Raw genomic sequence first — 21,251 nt, forward strand, 5'->3', positions numbered from 1 at the left:
TGGGATTTATATCTGCTGGTCACTATGAAGAACTTGAAAGACGAGAAAACAAAAATCTATCCCTCAACTACGAGGGGAGGTAAGGAACTGCCATCTAGCTCTGCACTTGATTCGCCTTCTGTTTTGAGTAAGCTTGCGACACCTAAACCTGCTTCTGCTATTCGTTCTGATATGTCGCATGTCATTGATGATGCCACTTCTGCTATGCATGATACTTATGATGAAACTACTTCTATGCTTGATACTACTGTGCCACTTGGTGAATTTATTGATGAACAACTTGCTAGGGTTAGAGAGAATGAAATTATTGAAACTGATAACATTGATGAAAGTGATGATGAAGACTCTCCCCCTAATAAATATGAATCGCCTGTTGTTCCTGTGGGTTATGTTTTGGAAAAAGAAGCTGCTATAGCTATTTTAGCTTGCAAAGATAGATACGAGCTCAAGAGGTTATTAGCTAAATGGAAGCAGCAATCTCTTAATGCTAGAATGAAACCTGACCCTACTTTTGCTACTTCACCTATCTGTGTTACTGATAAGGATTATCAATTGTCTGTTGATGCTGATGTAATTACTTTGGTTGAATCTGATCCTTTTCATGGCTATGAATCTGAAACTGTTGTGGCACATCTTACTAAATTAAATGAAATAGTCACCCTGTTCACTAATGATGAGAAATCTCGCTACCTTTATATCCTTAAAATATTTCCATTCTCATTAAAGGGTGATGCTAAGATATGGTTTAATTCTCTTGGTCCTGGTTGTGTGCGTAGTCCCCAGGATATCATTTATTACTTCTCTGCTAAATATTTCCCTGCTCATAAGGGATATATATAATTTTGTGAAAATTGAAGAAGAGAGTCTCCCACAAGCTTGGGGGAGGCTTCTCCAATTACTTAATGCTTTGCCTGATCATCCTCTAAAGAAAAATGAAATACTTGATATCTTTTATAATGGACTAACCGATGCTTCCAGAGATTACCTGGATAGTTGTGCTGGTTCTGTTGTCAGGGAAAGAACACCGGATGAAGCTGAAATTCTATTGAATAATATGTTGACAAATGAAAATAATTGGACGCTTCCAGAGCCAATTCCTGAGCCTATTCCTAAACCAACTCCGAAGAACAGGGGTGTCCTATTTCTCAGTCCTGAAGATATGCAAGAGGCAAAGAATCTATGAAAGAAAAGGGTATTAAAGCTGTAGATATTAAGAATTTACCTCCTATTGAAGAAATGCACAGTCTTAATTTACCGCCTGTTGAAGAAATATATGATCTTAATCCATTACCTATTGAAGAAACTCATGGTCTTGATAACCCGACACAGGTAGTAAAGGTAAATTCTCTCTATAGATATGATAAAGCTGAAATCGCTCCTACTAAAATTGCTAGCCAATGCTTGGATGAGTTTGATAACTTTATGGTTAAGCAAGAAGATTTCAATGCTTATTTTGGTAGACAATTAAAACAAAATGCTTATATGATTGAACACTTGAGTAATTACATGGCCAATGTTAAGGGTGAACTTAAACTCATTAGTAAACATGCTTCTATGGTTACCACTCAAGTAGAACAAGTACTTAAGGTTCAAAATGATTTGCTCAATGAATTAAATAATAAGAATAATGACTATGCTGTTAGAGTGGCTACTAGAACTGGTAAGATGACTCAGGAACCTTTGTATCCTGAAGGCCACCCTAAGAGAATTGAGCAAGATTCTCAGAGAAATAATATTGATGCACCTAGTCCTTCTAAAACAAAGAAAAAGAAAAATGATAGGACTTTGCATGCTTCTAGTGAACCTATTGCTGAACCACCTGAGAATCCAAATGATATTTCTATTTCTGATGCTGAAACACAATCTGGTAATGAACATGAACCTAATGAAAATGTTAATGATGATGTTCATGATGATGCTCAACCTAGTAATGGCAATGATGTAGAAATTGAACCTGCTGTTGATCTTGATAACCCACAATCAAAAAATCAACGTTATGATAAGAGAGACTTTGTTGCTAGGAAACACGGTAAAGAAAGAGAACCATGGGTTCAGAAACCCATGGCTTTTCCTCCCAAACAATCGAAGAAAAAGGATGATGAGGATTTTGAGCGCTTTGCTGAAATGATTAGACCTATCTTTTTGCGTATGCGATTAACTGATATGCTCAAAACGAATCCTTATGCTAAGTACATGAAAGATATTGTTACAAATAAAAGAAAGATACCAGAAGCTGAAATTTCCACCATGCTTGCTAATTATACTTTTAAGGGTGGAATACCAAAGAAACCTGGAGATCCAGGAGTACCTACTATACCATGCTCCATTAAAAGAAACTATGTTAAAACTGCTTTATGTGATCTTGGAGCCGGTGTTAGTGTTATGCCTCTCTCTTTATATCGTAGACTTGATTTGAATAAGTTGACACCTACTGAAATATCTTTGCAAGTGGCTGATAAATCAACTGCTATACCTGTCAGTATTTGTGAGGATGTGCTTGTCGTGGTTGCAAACGTTACTATTTTAACGGACTTTGTTATTCTTGATATTCCCGAGGACGATAGTATGTCTATTATTCTTGGAAGACCTTTTTTGAATACTGCAGGGGCTGTTATTGATTGCAACAAAGACAATGTCACTTTTCATGTTAATGGTAATGAGCATACGGTACACTTTCCGAGGAAACAACCTCAAGTCCACAGTATCAATTCTATTGGAAAAATTCCATCGATTATTTTTGGAGGTTTCGTGTTTCCTCTTCCTACTGTCAAGAAGAAATATGATATTCATATTATTGGGGATGTGCATATCCCCATTGAGGTAACATAGTGTTATTCGAATTTCTCTGGTTCCATGTTATTCGGAATGAGTTTTTTAACAAGATTTGATCAACCTTGTTAATGGATTCCTTTTGATTAGCATGAGATGGATGAAACTAGAAGCACAACCTTCTGTACCCTCTCTCTACTTTCTGTTATTTAGTTGAAATAAAGTAAAAATAGTATTTTCTGTCTGTTTTCTGATTTATCCGTGCAATATAAAAATACCCCGGAAATAAAAGTTCTCCAAAGGCCCTGAAAATGGATTATGATTTTTTCTGGAATGTTTGAGAATATCTGGCACTGAGAACACAGCAGGGGGAGCAAACACCTGGCCACGAGGGTCCAGGGCTCGCCCCCTGCCTCGTGCGCCCATGGTGGCTCCCCTCCACTTATTCCTGCACCCACACACTTCTTCTTCCTCCCAAAAAATCACCATCCAGCTCAAGCACGAGTTCTAGCTCATTTTGCTGCGATTTTCGATCTCCTTGCTGAAAGCACCTCTCACAAAACTGCTTGGGGGATTGTTCCTTGGTATGTGACTCCTCCATTGGTTCAATTAGTTTTTGTTCTAGAGCTCTATTCATTGCAAATTTGTGCTGCCTAGGTGACCATGTTCTTGAGCTTGCATGTCAAATTTATATGGTTCCAAGTAGTTCTAATGCATGATATAGTCTCTAGGCACTTGTAGGAGTAGTTGCTATCAATTTTATTGAGCTTGGTTCACTTTTGTTTGAAGTTACTAAAAATTTCAGAATTTTTCAGAAAATAATGAAGAGATTTTTGAGGGGCTCATCGAGCCGAAGCTCGAAGGAAAAGAAAAATGAAGAAGCACAGAGGCCCAAATGTAATCTGCCCCGCACCGCAGAGGTTCAGCCGTGTGAATGGCCTTCCGATGATTTCTTGAGAGAAGCCAGGATTTACAATGATTTTTATGAAGTGGCTGAGAATGCAGGCCTCACCGACTTCCTCCGCGACCAACGCGAACAGTATCTCTTACTCACCAATACTTTTGTGTGCAAAAATTCTACTATTATCCTAAGGAAACACCTCCTTCAGTAGAGTTTCATTTATATGATGTTGTTAAGAAGATGCCACTAGATGAATTTTGCAAGGTTTGCAAAATACCTTTTGAGGGTAGTTTAGAGGAACCACATCGTAAAGATGTGGACGGGTTTATTGACACTATTACTGTGGGGGAAACTAGGAAGGTTTCCGATGCAAGAATCACTAGCATACATTTTCCTGTCTTACGCTACTTTGCCATATTTGCTAGTCGTTGCTTAATTGGTCGCGGAAACTGTGAAAACCTTAGTGTTCCTGATATTATAATTTTGTTCCATGGTTTATTCTGCGATAACACTGTTAGTATGGGCGGTATTATTGCTAAACGGTTAAGTTTGAACCGTACAAAGGGCCCCATCTCTGGAGGTATTTATGCTTCACGCCTTGCTGCACATTATAACATACCTATTAGGCACTATGAAAAAGAAGAAAAATTGCTGCCCACTGCTTATTTAGATTATAAGAGTATGGTAGCGCATGATTTTATTGTTAAGAATAGGGAAGGGGCGCTTAAATACAAATTGTTCTTTGATAAACATCACCCTGAGACTATTACTTTGCCTGCTCCTTCCTTGTTTGATTTATCTGCAGGCCCGTATCTCGTTCCACTGGCGGCCATTCACGCCTACCGGAACCCTACATCAGCCACAGAGCCAGAGCCAGAACCACAATTTGATCCTCCACGACAGTCTAATTACTATTGGGATCCGGAGATGATTGCCAGCCAGTGGCAGTCAGAGTCTTCTTCATCTCAGTACGACCCCATCTACAACTATGGATATCCGCCAGGCCATCCGTTGCAATAAACCAACTTAGGCCAAAAGCCTAAGCTTGGGGGAGTACGTATTTCCCACCGACATTACATTCATGTTCACACACACTCATTGCTAAGTTTCGGTGCTCATACTCTTTCACTGTAATATCCATGCTAGTTTATTTTCTTTTTCTTGCTCTCGTCTTGTGTGTTTGATAAACCTTAAGAAAGACAAAAAAAATAGTTGTAACTTTTAGTTAGTTTACCTTTCTTGCTGTAGTAGTAATAACTAAAAAGAAAACCCCAAAAGATTTCCCGTTCTTCTTTTTGCTTGTTGGGAGCTTTCCCGTGTAAATAGTTTTATTTCTTTTCTTTTCTTTGGGGGTCGATAGGAGAAGACCATAATTAAATTGTTGAAGTGGCTCTTATATGCATTATTGTTGATTTAACCAAGAGCCCATATTGCCTTGTCTTCTCCTGTTTATTGAATGCTCACAGATTCCAGCTTAGTCCAATGCACTTGCACTCTTATTATTATTCACATCGTTCGGTCGTGCAAGTGAAAGGCAATTATGACGATATATGATGGACTGACTGAGATGAGAGAAGCTAGTATGAACTCGACCTCTCTTGTTTTTGTAAATATGATTAGTTCATCGTAACTGATTCGGCCAATTATGAATAAACATGTTTGCAATGACAATTAGAGATCATAGTTGCTCGTGCCATGCTTGATTAGCTATGAGTTATAATGGTTTACCTTGCGTGCCAACATGCTATTAAAATGGTTGTGATGTGGTATAGTGGGGTGGTATCCTCCTTTGAATGATTTAAGTGACTCGGCTTGGCACATGTTCACGCATGTAGTTGAAACAAATCAACATAGCCTTCACGATATTTATGTTCATGGTGGATTATATCCTACTCATGCTCGTACTCAATGTTTATTAATTTTAATACATGTTCATGACTGTTGTCACTCTCTAGTTGGTCGCTTCCCAGTCTTTTGCTAGCCTTCACTTGTACTAAGCAGGAATACTGCTTGTGCATCCAATCCTTTAAACCCCAAAGTTATTCCATATGAGTCCACTATACCTTCCTATATGCGGTATCTACCTGCCGTTCCAAGTAAATTTGTATGTGCCAAACTCCAAACCTTCAAATGAAATTTTGTTTTGTATGCTCGAATAGCTCATGTATCAACTAGGGCTGCCTGTATCTTCCATGCTAGGCGGGTTATTCTCAGAGGAGTGGACTCCGCTCCTCATTCACGAGAAAATGCATGGCTGGTCACCGGGATGCCCAGTCCCATGCTTTATGCAAACTAAATCAAAATAATTGCAAACAAAACTCCCCCTGGGACTGTTGCTAGTTGGAGGCACTCGTTGTTTCGAGCAAGCCATGGATTGATGCTTGTTGGTGGAGTGGGAGTATAAACTTTACCATTCTGTTTGGGAACCGCCTATAATGTGTGTAGCATGGAAGATATCGCCATCTCATGGTTGTTATGTTGACAATGAAAGTATGCCGCTCAAAATATTATTCATCTCTATTTTAAAATCAAGCTCTGGCACCTCTACAAATCCCTGCTTCCCTCTGCGAAGGGCCTATCTATTTACTTTTATGCTGAGTCATCACCCTCTTATTAAAGAGTACTAGCTGGAGAGCGCAGCTGTCATTTGCATCCATTACTATTAATTTATATTGGGTATGACTATGATTGGATCTCTTTTAGCATAAATTACAATGTTTAGTCAGTCCTTGATCTTTAACGGTGCTCTGCATTTATGTTTTGCGGTCTCAGAAAGGGCTAGCGAGATACCATCTTGTTATATCATATTATGATTGTTTTGAGAAAGTGTTGTCATCCGAGATTTATTATTATTGCTCGCTAGTTGATTATGCCATTGACATGAGTAAACATGAGACCTAAGAGTTATTGTGAATGTGGTTAGTCATAATCTTTGCTGAAAACTAGAATGCTAGCTTTACATATTTACAACAACAAGAGCAAACAGAGTTTGGAAAAGTTTATCTTTATCACTTTCAGTTTATCAACTGAATTGCTTGAGGACAAGCAAAGGTTTAAGCTTGGGGGAGTTGATACGTCTCCGTCGTATCTACTTTTCCAAACACTTTTGCCCTTGTTTTGGACTCTAACTTGCATGATTTGAATGGAACTAACCCAGACTGATGCTATTTTCAGCAGACTTTCCATGGTGTTATTTATGTGCAGAAACAAAAGTTCTCGGAATGACCTGAAACTCCACAGAACATTTTTTTGGAAAATATTAAAAATACTGGAAGAAGAATCCACGTCAGGGGGCCCACACCCTGTCCACGAGGGTGGGGGCGCGCTTGCCCCCCTGCCTCGTGGGCCCCCTGACGCTCCACCGACCTCAACTCCAACTCCTTGTATTCACTTTCAGGGAGAAAAAAATCAGAGAGAAGGATTCATCGCGTTTTACGATACGGAGCCACCGCCAAGCCCTAAAACCTCTCGGGAGGGCTGATCTGGAGTCCGTTCGGGGCTCCGGAGAGGGGAATCCGTCGCCATCATCATCATCAACCATCCTCCATCACCAATTTCATGATACTCACCATCGTGCGTGAGTAATTCCATCGTAGGCTTGCTGGACGGTGATGGGTTGGATGAGATCTATCATGTAATCGAGTTAGTTTTGTTAGGGCTTGATCCCTAGTATCCACTATGTTCTGAGATTGATGTTGCTATGACTTTGCTATGCTTAATGCTGGTCACTAGGGCCCGAGTGCCATGATTTCAGATCTGAACCTATTATGTTTTCATGAATATATGTGAGTTCTTGATCCTATCTTGCAAGTCTATAGTCACCTACTATGTGTTATGATCCGGCAACCCCGAAGTGATAATAATCGGGACCACTCCCGGTGATGGCCGTAGTTTGAGGAGTTCATGTATTCACTATGTGTTAATGCTTTGGTCCGGTACTCTATTAAAAGGAGGCCTTAATATCCCTTAGTTTCCGCTAGGACCCCGCTGACACGGGAGGGTAGGACAAAACATGGCATGCAAGTTCTTTTCCATAAGCACGTATGACTATATTCGGAATACATGCCTACATTACATTGATGAATTGGAGCCAGTTCTGTGTCACCCTAGGTTATGATTGTTACATGATGAACCGCATCCGGCATAATTCTCCATCACCGATCCAATGCCTACGAGCTTTTCATATGTTGTTCTTCGCTTGTTTACTTTTCCGTTGCTACTGTTACAATCACTACAAAACCCAAAAATATTACTTTTGCTACCGTTACCGTTACTTCCATACTACTTTGCTACTAAATACTTTGCTGCAGATACTAAGTTATCCAGGTGTGGTTGAATTGACAACTCAGCTGCTAATACTTGAGAATATTCTTTGGTTCCCGTTGTGTCGAATCAATAAATTTGGGTTGAATACTCTACCCTCGAAAACTGTTGCGATCCCCTATACTTCTGGGTTATCATGGTCCACCCGAATGGGAGTGCGAGGCCAGGTATTCCGTGGTGTGGGTAAAGTGCGCTACCTCTGCAGAGTGTATTTAATATATCGATAGCCGCTTCCTTGTTTATGGGCAAGACTCGGGATTAAGTCACACCATGGATCAACTTTTATAATAAATCTTGCAAACTATGTGATTGTTGTGATGCATTGTTTCGTGGTGAAACTTGAACACTCGAGGTGTTCATGAGTGATTGGTTTCAGGTGTGACCCTGGTGTGGTCGCCGTTTGGTTACAAGGTAACCGTCTGGTAAGCGAGTCCGTGTGACTCGGTGCACGGTTTGGATGCATTGCATCTGTAGGCTTGCATTGAATTAACCTGATTAATTATCATGATATTGTTTGTCATCGTGCTTATGTTTGTTGTGAGCTTGCAAGTACATTCAACGTACTGACCTGGCGTGTTATGCCAGCTTTCAAGCAAGTCGGTTCGCATCGGAGCGCGTCTCGTGTCTAGGCCGCGTCCACGTCAGTGTCCCTGTGCTATGGAGTTCAACTTCGTCGTCTTCCGCTGCCGTGTAGTTCGTGCGATCGAGGCCCCAGCCATGTTCATTAAATAATGTACATACTGTCCAGCAGCATCATGTGTGCTGCTTGGCCTCGTATCTCGATGTAATATCAGACCTATGTATTCCACTAGTATCAATAAAGCGGTTGTTACTGTACCATGTTGTTGTGTATTGCCAGAAGACTCGATATCTGGGCTGGCAATGCAGGGTAAACCGGTTGCTCTGAGCCGGGGTGCCACAACGCTTGGTATCAGAGCCGTGCTGATTGTAGGACACGCTAGACCAGTAGTGCGTTAGTAAAACGGTAGATAGCTTCGTTTGAGTGCCGGTAGTCATAGAAATTGGTTGTGCATTGCATGCATGCTTAATTGTTGTTATTATTAACCGTATGGTTTGTGAGTGTAGATGGCACCAGTATCGTTCTTGTACCATCATGAGCCAGCTCTGTACACATCGCCACACCTGCTTCAGAATGTGTGGCGACGACTCTATCCAGAGGGCGCTGATCCAGAGTATCGGGTGTATCGCGAGCATCTGGCCGGTGCATTGTATGAGTATTATGCTGAGGTCACTCTACACTACAGTTCTCCATCCGGCGCTTACACTCGTTCGACTAAGGGTGGTCTTGCTTCTACGCCATCTCAGGCGGTTCAGTTTGCTGCTATCGAGGCTCTTGTAGACTTGCGCTACAACGAGGTTCGCATGCACACCCACCCTGGTCTTTTCTACTACCCATCTCTGCACGAGAATGGGCGTATCCGCTTTCCTTTGATTAATCCGGCGTGCGATCGTCCCACTAGTCACCTTTCTCGCTACATCACTGCTGGTTATCTCCTTAACTACGAGTTAGCTCGGGAGCTTACACGCGTTCGCGCAGCTCTCGCGGCTGCTCGTATGAGGAACCCTCTGCCCGCTGTCATCTATACGTCTGCTCCAGTTCCTTCCGCCTCTGTTCCACCGGCGACCTCGCAGGGTACCGTTAACCCTCTGGCGGTGAACCCTCGCAGCGCTCCTGCTGCATGGTCTTCTCTTGTCGCTACTCCTGCCGCTCCTATGCTTAGATCCCATCCCCCGCCTGCCCCTGAGGGAGAGCCCTCGAGGCAGCGCCAGCGCACCTCTCTTCCCCCAGAGGTCTCTACTATCAGTTTAGGATCTGGGTCCGGCTCAGGAGACGAGCCTGCAGCAGCACCATCCGAGTAGTAGATCGTTAGTGTATCGATGTAGTCATGAGCATGATGTATGGCTGTAATTGCACTTGTCATGATGCGTAGTTTCATGTACAAGGGTAATAGGCCCGTTGTGATGTTTACCTTCATGTTGGTACTATGTATAATTATGTTGGACTCTTTTATTCGACTTGGTTTTCATTCGTTGTTTTCTTCCGGATTTGTCATTGGTTTTTCCCCCATTTTGGAATTTTCTCATCATGGTTGCTATGTATTGGGAAAACAAAAAATAGGATGACGCGTGGAGGCACCAGCTGCCAAGCTGGTGAGGATGTCCCTGTCTGTCGCTCGGCAAGACAGGCAGGACATTCCCCTAAGCCATACCAGCCACCTCCGCCTCCACCGCTACAATCGCCTTCCACCGAGAAAATCCTGCGAATGTTTGAAGAAAGAAGGAGCAACGATGTGCTGGAAATACTGAAAAGTTTACAAGTTATGGTTGGGCAGAATGGAAACCAGAATGGCCATCACTCCAAGCTGTCAGATTTTCAGCGAACCAAGCCTCCCAGTTTCAGCCACGCTACTGATCCTTTGGACACCGACGACTGGCTAAGGACTATTGAGAGGAAATTGGAGATTGCTCGCACTGAAGAAGGAGACAAGGATCCCTTTGCAACGCATTATCTCGGAGGAGCTGCCGCTATATGGTGGGATAATGCCAAAACAATATGGCCTGCAGACGAGGAAATTACTTGGAGAAAATTCAAGGATCATTTCCGCAAGTATCATATTCCCACCGGAGTCATAAAAATCAAGCAACGCGAATTTCTCGCTCTCACTCAAGGCAGCATGACCGTCAATGAGTATCTGAATAAATTCAACCATCTGGCCCGCTATTCTCTCCATGATGTGGCCACAGAAGAGCGGAATATTGATCATTTTCTTGGAGGCCTGAATCAGCATCTCAGGTGCACTCTCAGCATGTTTGATTTCCCAGACTTCCTGACTCTGGTGAACAAGGCTCTCATCGCAGAAAGGGAACACAAGCTCCTGCACGACAACAAGCCAGCTGCTAATGACCACAAGCGCAAATTCGAGCCAAAGAAGGATATGCAACCAGTGCAAAAGGCTCGTACTTGGCAGCAGACTCAGGTGGAGTACAAACCCAATTGGCAGCAGAATGTCAACAAGACTATTACACAAGTCAAGAATGTCGTGACCAGCCCGGTGCGCGACGATTGTTAGCGCAACAATTCATGCTTTAGCTGTGGCCAAACCGGACACTACGCCCGACAGTGTCCCAAGAACACCAAACACGTGGTTCCATTTCAGCCGCAAGTCAACTACATGGAGCCGTATTCCGCCCCATATATGATCCAAGGGCAAATTCATCACATCTCCGCAGATGAAGCCCAAGAGGACCCGGAAGTCATCATTGGTATGTTTCTTGTTAATGACATAACTGCCGTAATTTTATTTGACTCTGGGGCTTCCCACTCTTTTATTTCGTGGAGTTTTGCTTCCCAAAACAATTTTCCTTGCTCGATTTTGGGAAAGCACATGCTGGTACAATCCCCGGGATCCCTACTCAGAAGCAATCTCGTCTGCCGAAATTTGGAGATTGACATCAAGGGCGTCAAGTTTCCAACATCGTTGATAATCATCGATTCCAACAAATTGGATGTCATTCTGGGCATGAATTGGTTAACCCAATACCAAGTCTGCATCATCTGTGCGACCAGAGAAGTTACCCTGAAAAATATGGAAGGTCGCACCACAAGTTTTTATGCCCGCAAGCGCATCCCCGCAAAATATATGATTTTCGCACCAGTGGCAGAAGAAGTGGAATTAATTCCTGTGGTCAGTGAGTATCCAGATGTCTTTCCTGAAGAATTACCAGGCATGCCACCAGACCGAGAATTGGAGTTTGCTATTGACCTGGTGCCTAGAACCACTCCGATACATAAGAAATATTATCGGATTCCTTCCTCAGAATTGGTGGAATTGAAGAAACAACTGGATGAGATGCTGCAGAAAGGGTACATTCGTCCAAGCTCTTCACCATGGGGATCACCAGCAATCTTCGTGGACAAAAAGGATGGCAGTCTACGAATGTGCGTAGACTACCGACAGCTGAATGACGTCACCATTAAAAACAAGTATCCACTACCAAGGATTGATGATCTGTTTGGTCAACTCAGTGGGGCCCAAGTATTCTCAAAAATTGATTTGAGGACTGGATATCATCAACTCAAGATAAAGAAGGAAGATATTCCTAAGACTGCGTTCACCACTACAGGAATCAGCTACTTTGCCGTCTGCTGAGGCATGGAAGGCGGACGGCAAAGGCCTTTGCCGTCTGCCACGGATGGCAAAAGGCGCCGGCAAAGAAAGGATCGGCAAAGACCTTCTTTGCCGTCTGCTTCCTGACGTGGATGGCAAAGGAGCCTTTGCCATCAGCGACGGACGGCAAAGAAAGCCGACGGCAATAAATTCGCTGTTAGTCCGTTAGGTGGCTAACGGCAGTCTTTGCCGTCCGTGGCTGACGACAAAGAGCATCAGGCCTTTGTCGTCTGCCACTATAGGCAAATTGACCAAATGGTCAGCTGCCAGGAAACACCGGTGGTTGCCACGTGGCTTCTTTGCCGTCCGCGGCGGACGGCAAAGAGCCTGTTGCCGTCGGTGGCAGACAGCAAAGAGCCTGCATTGCCTCTTTTTTTCTGTTTTTTCTTATACCCAACCATTTTCACAACAAATAGATGATACATATATATTTTTCACATGGCAAATTCAGAGCAAACATATGAGATATCCAACACATATAATTTCATCATACATGCATAGTTCCATCAACCATACATAGCAAGTTCCACATACATGCATCCAACCATACATATTACAATAGTGTCATCCTACCATACATGCATAGTTCATCGACACAAAAGAAAAATAGTTCATCCAAACTAGCACTCCATCTATGCAAGCTTCCGTGAAGCGAATGAATTCTGCAAAATGGGAAATAAGAAAGTTAGAAGAAGAAGAAGAAGAAGAAAATGAAGAAGAAGAAGAATATATGACATTTATGAGCTAATTTAGGTGAAATTGATCGTTTGTGAGCTAACATAAGTGAAATGGATCGTTTATGAGCTAACCTAGGTGAAATGGATCTCTTATGAGCTAACAAAGGTAAAATGCATCATTTTAGAGCTAACCTAGGTAAGATGGGTCATTTTGGAGCTAACCTAGGTAAGATGGGTCATTTTAGAGCTAACTTGGGTAAAATGGATCATTTATGAGCTAAGTAAGGTAAAATGGGTCATTTTAGAGCTAACTTAGGTAAAATGAATCGTTTATGAGCTAACTAAGGTAAAATGGATCATTTTAGAACTAACTTAGGTATAATGGATCGTTTATGAGCTAACTAAGCTAATTATGCCATTTTTGACATAAGTAAGCTAAGTACATGTCATTATTGAGCAAACCTAGTTAACTAAGCATATTAGAGCTAACTTTGGTCATTTTGGAGGAAACAAAGCTAAGTATAGATCGTTTTAGAGCTAACTTAGGTAAAATGGATGGTTTTGGAGGTCAGTAAGCTTATTAAGTCATTTTGGAGGAAATAAAGCTAAGTCTAGGTCTTTATGCATTTGTTAAGCAAAACACTAGAGAAACTTACCGTGAGCATGGAGGTGTGGGAGCGGGCTGGCTCATGCCGGTACCTGGAGAAGGATCGTGCGATGCTTGTCTGGAGTTACGCTGCACCAAAGATCATTTCCAATGTCTCGTTAGCATGATGACACTCAAATGTTAAGACTAGCAAGTAGTGTCCATTCAAATTAAACTCACCGTCGTCCCAGGAGCAATCACTGGCATCGGCGGAGCGGTCTGACCGGACTTCTCGCACACAGACTGCACATTTGGTTTTGACGACTCAGTCATACTAGTTAGTAATGAGACAAACACTACATGAATGTTTTGGCTAATCAGCAGAAGAAACTTACCACAAGGAGCTCGTACATTGCCCTTGCCTGCATGTCATTCCGTGCCCTCTCCTCCTCCAACATCTTTGTCGTCCTCTCCTCCAACTCCCGCTGTGTCTCCGCCGCCTCCGACAGAAGTTTCTCCGTTCTATCTCTCTCACTCTGTATAGCAGCCTGCAACACCACTCCTCGTTAGCATTTGTAATCATTGATGGAAGCGCACACAATGTAATGGAGAAAGATAGCTGAGTACGTATAACTAACCTTCAAGGCGAGTTGGACTGGCCGTTCACGAGGCCTTATCTCAGGAGCGGATCTCGACTGGCGCGCCTTGATCTCTGGGAGAGTGCTAGGACAACGGATAAGTCCATCTCTAATGGCTATCGAGCCATGGGACCTCCCGCCACCAGCTATCATCACCAGCTCTGGATCAATGGGACCCTTGCTCGGGTTAAAGTCCTCCCCTTTCCTCGCCTTCCCTTCATCTCTATATTTCATGAGCTTGTCGTGGGAGGAGATGTTGGTGAAGTTGTTTGCATCATCGAGGTCAGACGGAGAGAATGCCTTGACTTTCTTGTAAGAGGCAGTATGGGCCATGGAATAGAGGTCGTACACCTCTGGTACCTTATCCGCCTTATTGTAGCGTGCCTGAAAGAGAGAAACAACGTAAATTAGTAATTAAAGGGCTCAAGCTATCATGATGAATGAATTTCATGAATCATGAAGCAAACCACATACCCAGTTCCGCCCGAACTGATATAAGTTGGAGCTGCCTTGATGGTGTGGCACACCTTCCATTTGGGCACGTTTGTCCTTGGACGCGTTGTGGACGGCTAGCCATTCTTTTGAGCACCACTCATTGACCAACACCTCCCAACAATCCATCCGATCCGCACACCATCTCGGAGGCGCCTCAGTTAGCAAATAGAAACTTGAGTGCCACGGCTATGAATTACTAAATGAAGGAAGTAAGTACAAGGCCTTAAGAATTACCTTCATGTATTGCTCCTTACTCAGGAACTTCTCGCGGCACGCCGGCTTGGGCTTCTTGATACCGCGCAAGGCGTAGTAGTCTCGAACAGCCTGCACCCGAGCCTCGTGCCGTAAGTTCTGTAGTAGGCGCTTGCAGACGTTCTCGATAACATTTGCCGCCTCCTCCTCGTATCCCTCCTCACACCTGTAGAATGTCTGCAATCAAATGAGACAATATTGATTAGTACAATTAATGACTAGCTAGTTGAAGATTTTTAATTGTGTAAAGGAGAAATTACCCAGAACTTTCAGATCACCACGTCTGCCATCGTGTCGCACAAGACACCGTCGATAATCTCACCCGGCGGGGCCGGGGTAGCCAAGTAGTGCTCCCAGCTCAATCCAAGCTCTGGAAGCCGACCCTCACCAGGAAACGTGACAAACCCCGGGAAGTTTTACCGGCAAAGCACTCCAAGGACGGAGTTGGGCCGGCGGACCTTCTCATGGTGGTCCCAACCCCTGCAGCATGACAAGGCCAACGCATTAGATATTTGAAGAAACATGAATGCAGAAGGTACAAAAATATTAAATTCACTTACCTCTCCCCATAAGGGAAAATCAACCACCTCTGCTCGCGGGTCGCCGGCATGGACGGGAGCCGTGTACAACCACGCTGGTAGACGGTGCCCCCCTCCTCCTCAATATCAGTCGGCTCCCCGTCATCATCAGCATGGCCACTCGGCCCCTCAGGCTGATCCGGCCAGGTACCCCATCCAGGCGTGTGCTCGTCCGGGGTCTCGTGGGCCCAACTATCATGGGCCGAAGGCCCATGGACCCAAGGCTCGTGGACCGGAGTCCGTGTAGCCTCCTCCTCGGACGAGTCCACCCTAGCAGTCACGTGCTCGGGTGAAACAGCTGGGGGTGGCGGCGAGGAAGGCACCCTAGCAGTCACGTGCTCGGGTGAAACAGCTGGGGGTGGCGGCGAGAAAGGCACCCTAGCAGTCACCCTACCTCCTCTCCCACGACCACGTGCTCCAGCTCCTCTCTTCTTCCCTCCCTTTCCTCGTCCCCTGCTGGGTACCGCGGTTGACGAAGAAGGGCCCAGCGGTGTCGCCATACTGTCCAGCAACGCTCGGTGGATTTCTGCGGGTGGAATGGAAGACCTCCCACCACGCGCCGACGAAGGAAGGGCCTCGGAGCGCTCCGGACCAACGCCCACCATCTTTCAACACCTGCCATGACAAAGAGTAAACGAAATTAATACAACATAAAAAATACCGACATGAATAATAATATATGATGTTTTTCATAAAAAAATCAAAAAATATATATGATGTTTAAATCTACCCGATCAACACAATTATATTTGATGTTTCTCATAACAAAATCGAAAAATATATGACCTAACTCATAATTCACAAATATATGACCCTGTCGGGGTGCTGTTTCGGGGTCGGGGTGTCGGGGTCGGGGTGTCGGGGTCGGGGTCGGGGTGTGGTGTCAGGGTGTCGGGGGTCGGGGTGTCGTGCCGGGGTCACTACTAGGAAAAGGCCTACTAATGGCGCACCTAATTTGGCCATTAATGGCGCATTAGTGGTGCGCCATTAGTAGCACGCCATTAGTATATTTTACTAATGGCGCACCACTGGTGCGCCATTAGTATCTGGTATACTAATGGCGCTCCCCAGATGCGCCATTAGTATATACAACAGTGCGCCATTAGTATGCCTCCCAGGGGGCCATCTATACCCAGGTGCTTTGGCATACTAATGGCGCACAACAACAGGATGCGCCATTAGTAACTTCGGCATACTAATGGCGCACTGTTTAGTGATGCGCCATTAGTATCCTTTGCTATTTTTGAATTTGGATCTGGATCGCGATTTTTTTGCCCATTTTTTGCTCGTTGTTTTGGCTCATTTTTTTGCACGATATTATTTCAAATTTTGTTCCTATTTTTGGATCTTGTACGTTCTTCTGCCGTGTTCTTTTGCCGGAGAGGAGTTCGCCGGAGAGGAGGAGGAGGAGGTCGCCGGAGAGGTGCTCGCCTACATCGCCGGAGAGGAGGAGGAGGTCGCCGGAGAGGAGTTCACCGGAGCATCGGAGAGGAGGAAGGAGAAACCATGAGGGGAGCTCACCGAAGAGGAGGGAGGAGGAGCTCACCGGAGAGGAGGGAGGAGGAGCTCACCGGAGAGGAGGGAGGAGGAGCTCACCGGAGAGGAGGGAGGAGGAGATGAAGTGGAGGAGAGGTGGAGTGGAGGAGAAGAATGAAGAGGTAAGGAGGAGAGGACACGCCCAGCCATATATACGGCATAGTAATGGCGCACCGTGGGCAGGTGCGCCATTAGTAACTTTTTTTTATTTTTTTGATTTATTTTGAATTTTGAAGGCGGGAAGATACTAATGGCGCACCATGGGCAGGTGCGCCATTAGTAACTTTTTTTTATTTTTTTGATTTATTTTGAATTTTGAAGGCGGGAAGATACTAATGGCGCACCATGGGCAGGTGCGCCATTAGTAACTTTTTTTTTTTTTAATTTATTTTGAATTTTGAAGGCGGGAAGATAGTAATGGCGCACCATGGGCAGGTGCACCATTAGTAAGTTTGAAATTTTTTGAATTTTTTTGCCTCCAGATCATAAAAGCCCCGTATCTTTTTTTCTGTTAGGTTTTTAAGGATTTTGAAAATGTTTAACGGGTTCCCCCAGTTAAATTCGGATGTAACTTTTCGAGTAGATGATTTTTCATATAAAAAACTTTTTCATCCGAGTTCGTATGCAAAAGTTATGCATATTTTAAGAAATTCCAGAGAGATTTTGCAAATAAAGTCGAAATTCATATTTGTTAATTTTCCCAACAACTAGACCACATATCACATGGGAAACTTATTTTATTTTATTTTTTTGACATTTCCATCATTTTCTTTTATTTTTTTTAAAACTGAAAAGGCGGTCCACGGGGGGGGGGGGGGGGGGTGCGGTCGGTGGAATGGGCCAAGTTACTAATGGCGCACCGTTGGGGTGGTGCGCCATTAGTAGTTCAGGTTACTAATGGCGCACCTTCTGGTGGTGTGCCATTAGTATGTTTGGACAGGCGCACTAGTTAAAAAAAATTGATACTAATGGCGCACCCTAGGCCAGGTGCGTCATTACTAGTTAAAACTAGTAATGGCGCACTGTGTCTGGATGCGCCATTAGTATGTTTGGACAGGCGCACTAGTTAAAAAAAATTTGATACTAATGGCGCACCCTGGGACAGGTGCGCCATTACTAGTTACAACTAGTAATGGCGCACTGTGTCTGGATGCGCCATTAGTATGTTTGGATAGGCGCACTAGTTAAAAAAAATTGATACTAATGGCGCACCCTGGGCCAGGTGCGCCATTAGTAGTTTCAACTCTAATGGCGTATCAGAAGGTGGTGCGCCATTAGTATATCGCACCGCTTGTCTGGTGCGCCATTAGTGTCAATCCCATCTATAGCCCTTTTTCTAGTAGTGGGTGTCGGGGTGCCGTGTCGGGGTCGGGGTACAATTTCGGGGTCTGGATGTCGGGGGTCGGGGTGTCGGGGTGTCGGGGTCAGGGTGTGGTGTCAGGGTGTCAGGGGTCGGGGGTCGGGGTCGGGGTGTTAGGGTGTCGGGGGTCGGGGTGTCGTGTCGGGGTGTCGGGGTGGCGTGTCGGGGTCGGGGTGGCGTGTCGGGGTTGGGGTGTTGGGGTCAGGGTGTGGTGTCAGGGTGTCGGGGGTCGGGGTCGGGGTGTCGGGCCGGGGTGTCGGGGTGGCGTGTCGGGGTCGGGGTGTCGGGGTCGGGATCAGGGTGTGGGTCGCGGTCGGGGCACGTGACAGCCTTTTCTTCTTCTGTTCTTCTCCTCCTCCTCTTCCTCCCTCCTCCTCCTCCTCTTCCTCCCTCCTCCTCCTCTTGTCCTCTTCCTCCTCCTCCTCCTCCTCCTCTTCCTCCCTCCTCCTCCTCCTCCTCTTCTTCTTCTTCTTCTTCTTCTTCTTCTTCTTCTTTTCTTTCTTCTTCTCCCTCCTCCTCTTCCTCCTCCTCCTCCTCTTCCTTCTTCTTCTTCTTCTTCTTCTTCTTCTTCTTCTTCTTCTTCTTCTTCTTCTTCTTCTTCTTCTTCTTCTTCTTCTTCTTTCTTCTTCTTTTCTTTCTTCTTCTCCCTCCTCCTCTTCCTCCCTCCTCCTCCTCCTTCTACTCTTCTTCTTCTTCTTCTGAACTAAAACTAAAACTAAAACTAATCTAAAATAAACTAAACTAAAAATAAAAACTAAAACTAAACTAAAACTAAAAGTAAAGTAAAACTATAACTAAAACTAGGGTTTAGGGTTTCCTCTTCTCCCTCCTCCTCTTCCTCCCGTCTCCCCTCTTCTTCTTCTTCTTCTTCTTCTTCTTTTTCTTCTTCTTCCCCTTCTACATATTCTAGCACTAAAACTAAACTGAATCTAACACTAAATCTAACACTAACAATTAAACAGCAAAAAAACTGAAGAAACAAATAACTCACCGGAGCGGCGGCGACGGGGGCGACGGTGGCACAGGGGCGGTGAGCGGCAGCGCCGGGGCGGTGAGCGGCGGTGCCGAGCCGGCAGGGAGGCGGGGGCGATGGGGCGGCGGTGGCGCCGGGGGCGGCGGTGGTGCCGGGTGGTGGGCGGGTGGTGGGGGCGGCGGGGCGCCAGGCTGGTGGGGGCGGCGGGGCGCCGGGGCGGTGGGGCGGTCGGGCGGCGACGTGGTGGGGTGGTGGGGCGCCAGGGCGGCGGGGTGGTGGGGCGACGAGGCGTCGGCGTGTGGGGGCGGTGGGGTGGTGGGGCGACGGAGCAAGCGGCGGCGGGTGGCGGGGGCGGCGGCGGGCGGCGGGGGCTGCTCTGGTCGTCGGGGAGGAGAGAGGGAGAGAAACAGAGAGAAGGGGCGGGGTGGGGCTCGGCCGTTAGTTAGGTCACTTCTTTGCCGTCCGCCCACCCTTTGCCGTCCGCTTTGTTTCCTCTTTGCCTTCTACTAGCAGACGGCAAAGAGAGGGGTCGTTAAGTTTTTTCCAATTAGCTCGTTTAGTGGGGCCAGCTCTCTCTTTGCCGTCAGCCAGCGGACGGCAAAGAAAAGGCTGATGGCAAAGACCTTATTTGCCATCAGCCTGTTCTTTGCCGTCCGTTTTCTGTAAGCGGACAGGAAAGACCTTCTTTGCCGTCCGCCAGCGGACGGCAAATAAGCTAATTCCAGTAGTGCATCACTCGGTACGGTCTTTATGAATACACGGTTATGTCCTTCGGCCTCACCAATGCTCCTGCATTCTTTATGCATATGATGAACAAGGTGTTTATGGACTTCTTGGACAAGTTTGTGGTGGTGTTCATTGATGACATCCTCATTTACTCCAAGAGCAAGGACAAACACAAGGAGCATCTTCGAGCAGTTCTGCAAAGGCTTCGCGACCATCAACTTTATGCCAAATTCAGCAAATGTGAGTTTTGACTCCAGCAAGTGGGATTCCTCAAGCATGTCCTCTCGGCAGAAGGAATCTCAGTGGACCCAAGCAATGTAAAGGACGTACTTGATTGGTCCGCACCCACCGAAGTCTCAGAAAGAGTTTCCTTGGACTAGCCAGATATTATCGCCGTTTTATCGAAGGATTTTCCAAGATCGCCAAGCCAATGACTGAGCTTCTCAAGAAGGATAAGAAGTTCATATGGACTGAGGACTGCGAACGGAGCTTCAATGAGTTAAAAACCAGGCTGTCATCGGCACCCATATTAACTCTTCCAGACATCTACCGCAGTTTTGATGTCTACCGCGACGCATCCAGAAAAGGACTGGGGTGTGTACTAATGCAAGATGGCAAAGTGGTGGCCTATGCATCACAACAACTGTGGCAACATGAAGGGAACTATCCTACTCATGATCTGGAATTGGCCACGGTGGTGAACGCTTTGAAGATCTGGAGACATTATCTGATTGGAAAGAAGTGCCAGATATTCACCGACCATAAGAGTCTCAAGTATATATTCACTCAGCCCAACTTGAACCTTCGACAGCGAAGATGGCTCGAGTTGGTTAAGGACTACGACCTCGGAATAAATTATCACCCGGGCAAAGCTAATGTGGTGGCTGACGCTCTCAGCCGCAAGCCGGCAAACCTTAATGCCCTAATGGATTCTTTGCCTCCAGAGCTTTATGAAGAAATCATGCAGCTAAATTTTGTGATCACCGATGCCCGTATTACCAATATATTGGAAGTTGCCCCTTCTCTCGAAGAAGAAATCCGCAGTGCTCAGGCGGATGATAAGGTATTACAAATATATGTTCAGAAGATGCACCAAGGGCATGCACCAGATTTCTCTGTGGATCAGCAAGGTTCACTAAGGTTCCGTGGAAGACTTTGCGTACCCAACCAAGAAAGTCTGAAGAAGAAAATATTGACAGAAGCGCATGAAGCACCATACTCAATTCACCCCGGTGGTACCAAAATGT

Source organism: Triticum aestivum, chromosome 4D (assembly GCF_018294505.1).
Source record: "Triticum aestivum cultivar Chinese Spring chromosome 4D, IWGSC CS RefSeq v2.1, whole genome shotgun sequence".
Lineage (NCBI taxonomy): Eukaryota > Viridiplantae > Streptophyta > Magnoliopsida > Poales > Poaceae > Triticum > Triticum aestivum.